The sequence below is a fragment of the Sardina pilchardus genome, chromosome 10, assembly GCF_963854185.1.
Source record: "Sardina pilchardus chromosome 10, fSarPil1.1, whole genome shotgun sequence".
Classification (NCBI taxonomy): Eukaryota; Metazoa; Chordata; class Actinopteri; order Clupeiformes; family Clupeidae; genus Sardina; species Sardina pilchardus.
Window position 1 is genome coordinate 27,235,915 of NC_085003.1, and position 10,000 is coordinate 27,245,914.

At 48.9% G+C, this 10,000-nt stretch overlaps 1 protein-coding gene across 2 annotated transcripts in view; it reads right to left on the reverse strand.

The window, feature by feature from the left end:
• furinb (furin (paired basic amino acid cleaving enzyme) b) overlaps positions 1-10,000 on the reverse strand; it is a 93,056-nt gene that overhangs the window by 28,005 nt on the left and 55,051 nt on the right. The window lies entirely within an intron of this gene.

Below are 10,000 nucleotides of genomic sequence, written 5' to 3' on the forward strand. Positions count from 1 at the left end.
TTCTGCACTTTTTTTGTCTTCAACTCATATACAAATAGTCTCCTTACATCACTTTGAAGACCACACAAGGAATTATTCATGGGAATGGGCATCATATTGGACAGAGCTTGTATTACTATAGCTATTGGGGGGGGGGGGCAATGTTATTCTTCACTTGCACATCTTACCTCGTAAAGCTCAAATTCAAACTCAAACTCACGAACAGAAGAGAAGATGGAACAGACGAGGGTGGAAAGACAATCTCTTGAGGGGAGTGGAGGAAGGGAGAGAGAAAAGGATAGGGAGATAAAGAGAGGGGAGAAAAGGGAGGGAGGGAGAGAAAAAGGGATAGAGAGAGAGAGGAGAAGAGGGAGGGAGGGAGGGAGGGAGGGAGGGAAAAGAATAGAGAGAGATACAGTAGACAGAGGAAGAGAGAGTCTAAGTCGGTATCAATAAAAGTGGAGAGAGGCGGAGAGGGAGAGAGAGAGAAAACGTGTAGGAGAGGAAAGAAAAAGAAGGGAAGAGAGAGAAAACAGATAGAAGCAAAAGCTGTGCACTGCATGTGCTGTAGTCCATAGATGAGATTGCTGGTGTAGGTTTCACCGCTACTAAAGCTCCCTCTCTATGTGTCCTTACAGAGAGGTGGGCGAGCACAGGGTCATTCATCAGGCTACAGATGACCAGGGAGAGAGCAAGCCTCTCCACTACGAGTGTGTACACACACACACACACACACACACACACACACACACACACACACACACACACACACACCAGGGCTCAGTGGTAACCCCAGGCCCTCCAGAGAGCGCTCCAGGAGCCATGACAACCCACTATGACTTTCATTGCGGGCTGCTGTTTTCATGCTGTTTTACTCACTGACTGACTGACATACACACACACACACACACACACACACACACACACACACACAGTCAGTCAAACAGCAAGACAAGGGCTATACACACACACACACACACACACACACACACACACACACACACACACACACACACACACACACACACACAGTTAGTCAGTCAGACAGCATGAAATCAGCCGAGCACATACACACACAGCATGCGCACAACGCATACATGCACACACACACCCCGAGCCCCTCACACACCCACACAACACACACACACACACACACACACACACAAACACACAGGCTTACGCCTATCCATTTCACCTAGGTAAGCGGGCTGGGTGAGGGCACCCTCAGGTGATGCTGAAATATGCGATGCTATCAAAAAATGAGAAAGAGTGACGCGCGGGGGGAAGTGGATATTGGAGTTTTCTGATGACTGCCGCGCACCACGGAGGTGGAGGCCACCGCGACACACACAAATGTGTTCCCTGCTGTGTAGCACTTTGTGTAACAAACTACTGTAGCTTCCTCCCTGTCTCTCTCTCTCTCACACACACACACACACACACACACACATGCATACACAATTACGATAACACACACCTATACAGACACACACTCACATGAGCACACCCTCACACACGGACACGCACACTTCAACGAATGCACTCTCGCACACAAATTAACACACACATACACACAGCTCTCACACACATACACACAGCTCTCACACACACTCACAAACACACACACATACACACACACCTCACACCGACCCACACAGACACACACACACACACACACACACACACACACACACACAGACTTAGACGAATGCACTCTTGCACACAAATTAACACACACATACACACACCTCTAACTCACAAACACACCCACACACACACTCCTCACACACACACACACACACCTCTAACTCAAACACACCCACACACACACTCCTCACACACACACACACACACCTCTAACTCACAAACACACCCACACACACACTCCTCACACACACACACACACCTCTAACTCACAAACACACCCACACACACACTCCTCACACACACACACACACACACACACACACACACACACACACCTCACACCAACCCACACAAACACACACCTCACACAATCCACGCACACACACACATACACACACACACACACCGACCCACACACACACACACACACACACACACACACATTCTCGGAAAGCTGGGGGCCAGACACGCACCCCTGACTTGGCATCCTTAACAAGTCATTTCACAGGTCATTAAGAACCGTACCTGTCTGCCGCTCGGTCGCCGCCGGCCCTCAGGAGCCGGCCCATGATGGCGCTCCGGCGTCCTTCGCAAGGACTCACCGGATTGCACCGGAACGGACCGGACCGGGCCGGGCTGAGGCCCTGCATCGCCATCTGAACCCGGCCTAATTATGGAGCCACGCTGGTGCCCTTTCATCCCCCTCCCTTGGGCTCTGATTTGCGGGCACCGTACCCAGCATGCATCTGTGGGGCGTCCACGCAACCTCCAAAAACGGGCCGCGGGGGGGGGTGGTGGTGGGGGGGAAGTGAGCGGCGGCTCATTTAATCAAGCGTGTCCCCCCCCCCTGCTGTGACTGCTACAGTAGCATGTGGGAGCCGCGAGAGCGGTAGGCATTGTGGGTAGTTCTGTTTCAAGCGGCGAAGGGTCGGAAAGTTCAGCCGCTGCTATATTTCAGCTATTTTTTTTATTATATTTTTTGGAAAAAAACTCCCTTGCCAAACTTACTGCACACATTAGTTCTACCTCAAAGTATGAGGAATTATGCTAATTAGTGAATGCGGATGACCTCCAGACACAGCAGACTTGCAAGGTTTTCTGTAGTCAAGCACACTTTCTGTCGGAGTCCAGTGGCCGTGCAGCAGCGACTAAATTACCCGTTCCTGCAGTAAGATTTGGGTCAATGACGTGACATGCAGATTTCTGTGTTCGAGTCCATTACTTTGGTTTAAAATGATTTTAAATAATTCATAACTAGCATCATTCTATTCCATAAAACCTGTATAATTTGAACATATTTTCTGTTTATCACAAAAACAACATATATTTTGTGCTTTGTAATTTCAAACCCTCAAAATGTCAAGTGGCGCAACTGTCTGAGCAAGTTAACTCTTTGTGAAAAGTATTAAAGATAGGATTTATAGGTTTATTCTGAATTGAAGAGGGACAGGATACAGTATTGTCTCATCAAGAGGCTCCCAAGTGACCTTAACTGAAGAGTTACAAAGGTTTGTAACTCTCTCTCAAATATTGGATATACAGTTCACATGTCAGGTGGTACAACCTGTAAAACTAAGAAAACATTATTTTAAAAAAGAACTCTTTATTGTATTGCAAAATGAATGGATGAACTTGCTAGCATAGTCAAAATGTTATATTAGTGGCAAAAGTCAGGTGGTGCAACCGCAATTATTCTATTTAACAATATAGTTGGATGTTGGAAAACCAAAATACCCGCCCTCTACAATAAAGTATTCATAAATTACTTTTAATATCAAGGTCATCTTCAACATAATGTGTTAACCACTGCAGACATTTTTGGGTGGTGAAATTTCAAATTGCACAGCCATTGGTTTAAACACATGTTTTTAAAAGCCTTATTTGTCAATGACCCATTTATACTTCAACAAAAAAAAAATGCAAACGCAAATCCGTTCATTAAGTGTGCATAATAAGTGAAATGAGTCTGCATCGCTGCTACATTAGGAATCTGAATGTGAATGAAAGGCAGACAACCTCTCTCCCTTAATATGTAAGACAGAACACTCCAGCAGTGTCTGATGTGGCCTACCATAGCCACTTCAAAAAGTTTCAACCAGATAATCCAGCCCCTATTCACAGCACGAAAACACAATGCTGCAGCTATTACGAAATCCTGAGTACATACTGGCAACCCTGCGCACAAAGGCCTCTAAATCTTTGACATTAAGAGCCTCATCGGCGCCGTCCTGCACTTAAATCCTCAAATCTATTCGCGGAGAGAGACGAGAGAGGCAAAAAAGAGAGAGAGAGAGAGACGAAAAATCACCTGGATCAAAACAAAGTGCTGAACAGTGGCACTGAACCGCTAATGCTAATACGGACTGGAATTTACATAAGCATACGGGCACGGCACCGGGCCTGCCGTGGGAGGGCTATAATGGGGGGAGGTCACCGCGTAATGAGCTCGATGCCGCAGGACGCCGTGGGAGGACGGAGAGAGAGAGGACACGAGGCGGGCGGCGCGGTCACCGGCGGCACGGTCACCAGGGACCGGTCACCTGGCTGGAGGTGGGAGACACCTGCGGTCATCTTCAAAGGGGGCTCCGTATTCTCGGGTTGAAGAGCAAACACCAGCATCTCTGATAAAGAAAGACAGCTCTGGAGGTGTTGCCCTTGGTTACGAGCCATTCGACTCTCCACCTTCAAATCTCTCTCTCGCTCTTTTTTCACATTCTCACTCCATTCCTCCTCATCATTCTTTTCTCCATTTTCTCTTTTCCCTCCACACTATCCCTCTCTCTCTCTCGTGCTCCCTCTCCTCGCTCTCTTTACTTCTCCCCCTCTCATTTCTCTCATTTCTTCTTGGTCTCTCTCCCTCACTTACAGTAACCTCTCCCTAATGTCTCTTCCTCCCTCCCTCACATCCTCCTCTTCTTCTCCTCCCTCCCTCCCATCTCTTTCTTTCTCTCTTTCTACTGCACTTTTTCTCTCATCCGGCGGTGAGCTCGCTCTGGCTCAAAGTCGGCGTGTAACTATATAAGTGGCCAATCGCAGCTTGGCCAGTCTTCTAAGTGGCCAATCACAGACCTGGCCAGTCTCCTGGCTCCCGACCAACAATGAGAGTCATCAAACTGCCATTTATTGCAGTGGCAGGTGTGGGGCCCTCCGTCACCGCCTCTGGTAACAATGACCGATATCGGTTTGAAGAGGCCGGGGGAATCGGACCTAAAACACAGCCACCATTCATTTCATCAGACACGAGTTTAGAGAGGCTGCAGGTGATGGATGGAGGCCTATGGCTTTGTGGAGGGATGGTGCTGGGTGGAGGCGGGGGAGAAGGGTTGGTGGTGGGTGGATGGGGGAGGTGGGATTGTGCACTGTCCCCACTATGAGAATCTGAAAGGAGACCAATGCCAGCCAGGTTCACAAACAGCAACAGCAACAGCAACAGCAACAGCAATTCTCTTTGTGTTTGTGTGGTAAAACTATCCAGTGACTTTGTCAAGGCAGAGAGCATCTTTTTTTTCGTTCAAGGTCTGATGCAAGTCACAGGCCAAAATGAAAAGACATAGTCAAAAGAGCCTTGCAAAACACACACACACACACACACACACACACACACACACACACACACACACACACACACACACACACACACACACACACACACACACACACACACACACACACACAGACACAGACACAGACACAGACAAAGACACAGACACAGACACACACACACAAGATTAAGTTGCAGAAGAGAGTTGGCACGGAGGAAGTAGGAAGAAAAAAGAGAAATAGTGTGCCCTCAAAGATGTACACAGTAAAAAAAAAAAAAGGTGCCTGATGCAAGTCTCAGTCCAAAGTAAGTAAGGAGTAAGAGTAGGAAGAGCTTCACACACAAACACACACACACACACACACACACACACACACACACACACACACACACACACACACACACACACACACACACACACACACACACACACACACACACACACACACACACACACACACACACACACACACACACACACACACACACACACACACACACACACACACACACACACACACACACACACACACACACACACACACACACACACACACACACACTGCTTGCTTCACCTCCATCAGGTGAGGTTGCAGGCAAGGGACTAGAGGTACATACTGCCTGGTGCAAGTCCAAGTCCAAAGCAAAGGCAGAGTAGGAAGGGCTTCAAACACACACTCGTACACACACACACACACGCGTACACACACACACACACAAGTATGCACCACTCACCTATTACTGTAGGTGAAGTTAAACAGAAGCTGGAGAGATCAAAATGAAGACATAAATAAATAAATAGATAAATAAATAGATACTCCCACCCACCCATTCACCGGGCGAAGTTGGAGTGGAAAGCTGGCGTGGGAGGAAGTCGTTCACCTTGAGGCGGAGGACGCAGAAGCACACCTGTGGTGCTGCTGGCACTGGCTGGCACGGGCGATGCCAAAAGGCGGGCGCTCGTGCCACCGCTGGGAGTGAAGTTCCATGCCAGACCCCTCCACCAAAACCCACTCGCTGTAACGCCAGTCCATTTGAATAATAATGCCTGCTAAATGTCAGCTAAAAGCCAGTGTGGAAGGGAGGCCAGAGACCAGTGATTGATAACAGGGGGCAGTCTGATAAACCTGACTGCACTGGGGAGAGACCCAAAGAACACACTTAGGAAATAAATAGAGAACGTTCTGCTCAGAAATTGTTGGAAAACAGAGTCGACTAACTAAAAGCCAACAGACTTGCCTTGTAAACACCAATAGCACAGTTGGCAGTCAAAAAAACAAGTCAGTGCGCAAACTGATGAATTCTGATTATATACGTGCCAACATTGTGCTGTACAAAATGTGTTCTCACAGTTTCTGCTAGCAGCGTCCAGAACACAAAACCACTCAAAATCAATGAAGACGATACAACTAGCTTGAAACCTTCACCTTGAAAATATACTGTACTTCGAAAAAAAATTGCCCAAACCAGAATACTTTTACTACTTTATGGAATATATTTGAAGAAACCGAAAGAACATACAGGGGAGAAATTCTGTGGAACATTCTACGCATAGAGCCCTGTGGCAGTGCTTGAATTTAAATGCTAAAAGCAGCCAATAATTTCTCTGAAAGGGGAGAAAATAAATGAGCATATGGACCATATTCATCGCTGAATAAAACCGCAGCCTCTCGCCGACAGCAATTTATCTTCAGCTGTTGACGACAGGCATGTAATCCTGTGGTGAGCGCGAATCAGAATTTCACAAGCATGACTGTTTATGAGCCTAAACTGTTTAACATGTTGAACGCTTGAAGGAAAGGAGGGCGTTTATCTTACACTTCAGGGAGGTCTTGACGCTGTGCCTGATGGCGGAAACGTTCCTGACAGACTTAAAGACGAACGATCTGCCAACGTTGGCAGTAGTGTGTCGCCGAACACTTTTTCTTTTTCGACGGCTCGAGATCACACACCCCTCAGACGTCAGCGTGTGTGTGCATATGTGTGCGTGTGTGTATGTGTGTGTGTGTGTGTATGTGCGTGTTTCATTTCAAGTGAAAGGTCTGACAGTGAGCGGAGACATGGGGCATGAAGAGAACATGTCATTGAGAGACAGAAAAAGTACTGATCAGCTGCACACACACACACACACACACACACACACACACAGTAGATACACGTGCACACACATACACACTCATAAGCATGCATGCACATAAACACACACACACACACACACAGATACACGTGCACACATATATACACACACAGATACACACATACACACACACACACACACAAGCATGCATGCATGCATGCACATAAACACACACACACACACACACACACACACACACGCATGCACACGAGCACACACACGCATGCACACGAGCACACACACGTACGCGCACGCGCACACACACACACACACACGCACACACACACACACACACACACACACACACGTGCAAACTGATGGACAACTGGAGGGAACATTGCTGAAGGCAATGTATGGCAGCTTCATGAGTCATGCTGAGTGAACTATGTCCTCGTCAGACCTCCCCTGGTGCCTTACTCCATCAAAGCAAGAGACAGTGATCGTGTGCAATGGGGCACTACAAACATCCATCAGAAATGCCCATCAATCAGGGATGACCACCCAGTAAGGCATGGCTATTCTCCAAAATACAACCTCCTCAAAATAAAAAAACGTAGTGTAGACTGCAACTACAGAGGAAGTTACGGGAGCGTACACTAACTGAAGGGAACACACGCAGTATGCATGTATGTATGTATGTATGTATAAAGTCACATCTCAAGCAGTGTAGCTGATCACTGTTCCTGTTGGTTCTCACAAGGAGAGTGCTGATGCACAACGTTGCTGACAGGGAACCCATATAATATAACTTTGTGTCTTAAAACCCGAACTATCCCTTTGAAGGCGCCTTTCTTGGCACTCAAGGTCACCGTTGGCACTCAAGGTCTCAATGTATGTATGTAAAGTATAAAGTCACATCTCAAGCAGTGTAGCGGTTGTGTTGACTGATCACTGCTCCTGCTGGTTCTCACAAGGAGTCTATCAAGCAGAGAGTCTTCCGTGCCTGAAGAGGCCTTGTGTTAAAGAAGCCTAGTACGAATAAAGACGGCGAGTGGGTGGATGGATGACTGGGGGGGGGGGGGACAGTTCTTGAACTCTGCTCCTCAAGGTCTTCCACTCATATTGGACAAAAAAGACAAGCATCCAGTTATTTCAGTGAGAGATTTCACGCATTTTCCTCTGAGCCCTTTGTAGCAGACAGCCCAGGGCCAGGTAGATGCCCAAAGCTGTGGGTTATGAAATCAGGCATGGCGGAGGGATGGGAGGATGGAGGATGGCGGGGGGGCTAACCACAGCAATGCCACCCTGCTGCCAGCATGAAAGATGGCATCGCTCCACTGGAGAAGAGCCTCTGTATGTCAAGGAGAGAGAGAGAGAGAGAGAGAGAGAGGAGAGAGAGAGAGGGAGAGAGATAGAGAGGAGGGAGAGAGGAGAGAGAGAGAGAGAGGAGAGAAAGAGGAGAGAGAGAGGGAGAGAGAGAGACAGAGGGGGAAACTGTGGCTGGCTCCTTGCACCTACTGGAGGGATTAGGAAATTTTCCGGCCGGCTAACTGGGGCCCTGAGGCGGTCTGTCTCCAAGCTTGCCTTCCCACCCCTCCTCACCACCCCTCCCTCCCTCCCTCTCTTCCTCCCTCCCACTCAACCCTCCCACCCGCCCGCTTGCCCGCCTTGCTGGCTGGCTTTGCCCCCGCTGGGGCGGTTAGGAGGGTTGACAAACCTCGAGTGCCCGCCTGCCTGCTCGCCCGTAGGCATGCTGTCTGAAAGGGCCGCGGAACCTCCTCCATCTTCACCTAAACGCCAACCGACGCGCCACAAACAAAATGGACTCTTAGGCTAAAAGGATGATGGGGTGTAGACTAGTGCTGGGGGCTGAGGGGAAGTGGGCGACATGGATGGAGTGCCCGTGTAGCTCTACTCTTTCACTTCATTCATCACCCAATTTTTCCTCTCTATTTTGGTCTGCCTGTGTTTTAATGATAGAAGCATCTTGTACTTTCGTACTTGCTCTCTCTCTCTCTCTCTCTCTCTCTCTCTCTTTCTTTCTTTCTTTCTCTGTCTCTCGCTCTCTCCATCTCTCTCTCTCTCTCTCATGGCATGGGAGTGAACCCCTGCTGGGCAATGGAACATTGTGGTAGTGGCTCCATTGTGCTCCGAGGATCAGACACCGCCTGGAACCTCTCCCTGCATCTTAGCAGAGCGCAGCCTCTGTGTGTGACAATGGGCCAGCCAGCCAGCCACTGAGAACACAGCAAGCAGGGAGCCAGGAGAAAGGAGGAGAGAGAGAGAGAGAGAGAGAGAGAGAGAGAGAAAAGCGAAGAGAGGAAGGAGCCCAGTGGAGGAGTGTGAGACAACAACACACTGCCTGCACACTGCCTGGGGCTAGAGTCATCGTCACTAAACGCACTCGGCCATACATCCACGAGCCACTCAATATGTAGTCAGCAGATACAAACAATAAGGGCCTTCCAAGCGGAATGGCTCTTTCATAGGCCCGGCGCATCCCTCCTCCGGCACAATCCACCAGGGATAATCGGGCCCTTCTGCCGAGCGGCCGATAGAGCCAGATTACTCGCCTCCTGCTTTTCCGCAACACCATCAGCCGCGGCGGTTAGAGTCTTTTAAACCACAAAAGCCACATATCAGGGGCCCCGGAATCCTGTTACGACTACTCCCCCTTCTGCGCGGAAACAGGGAGTCGCCTCGCCTTATTATGGGCTAACGGGCGAAACGGACCGGGCTCGGGAGGAACACTGCCC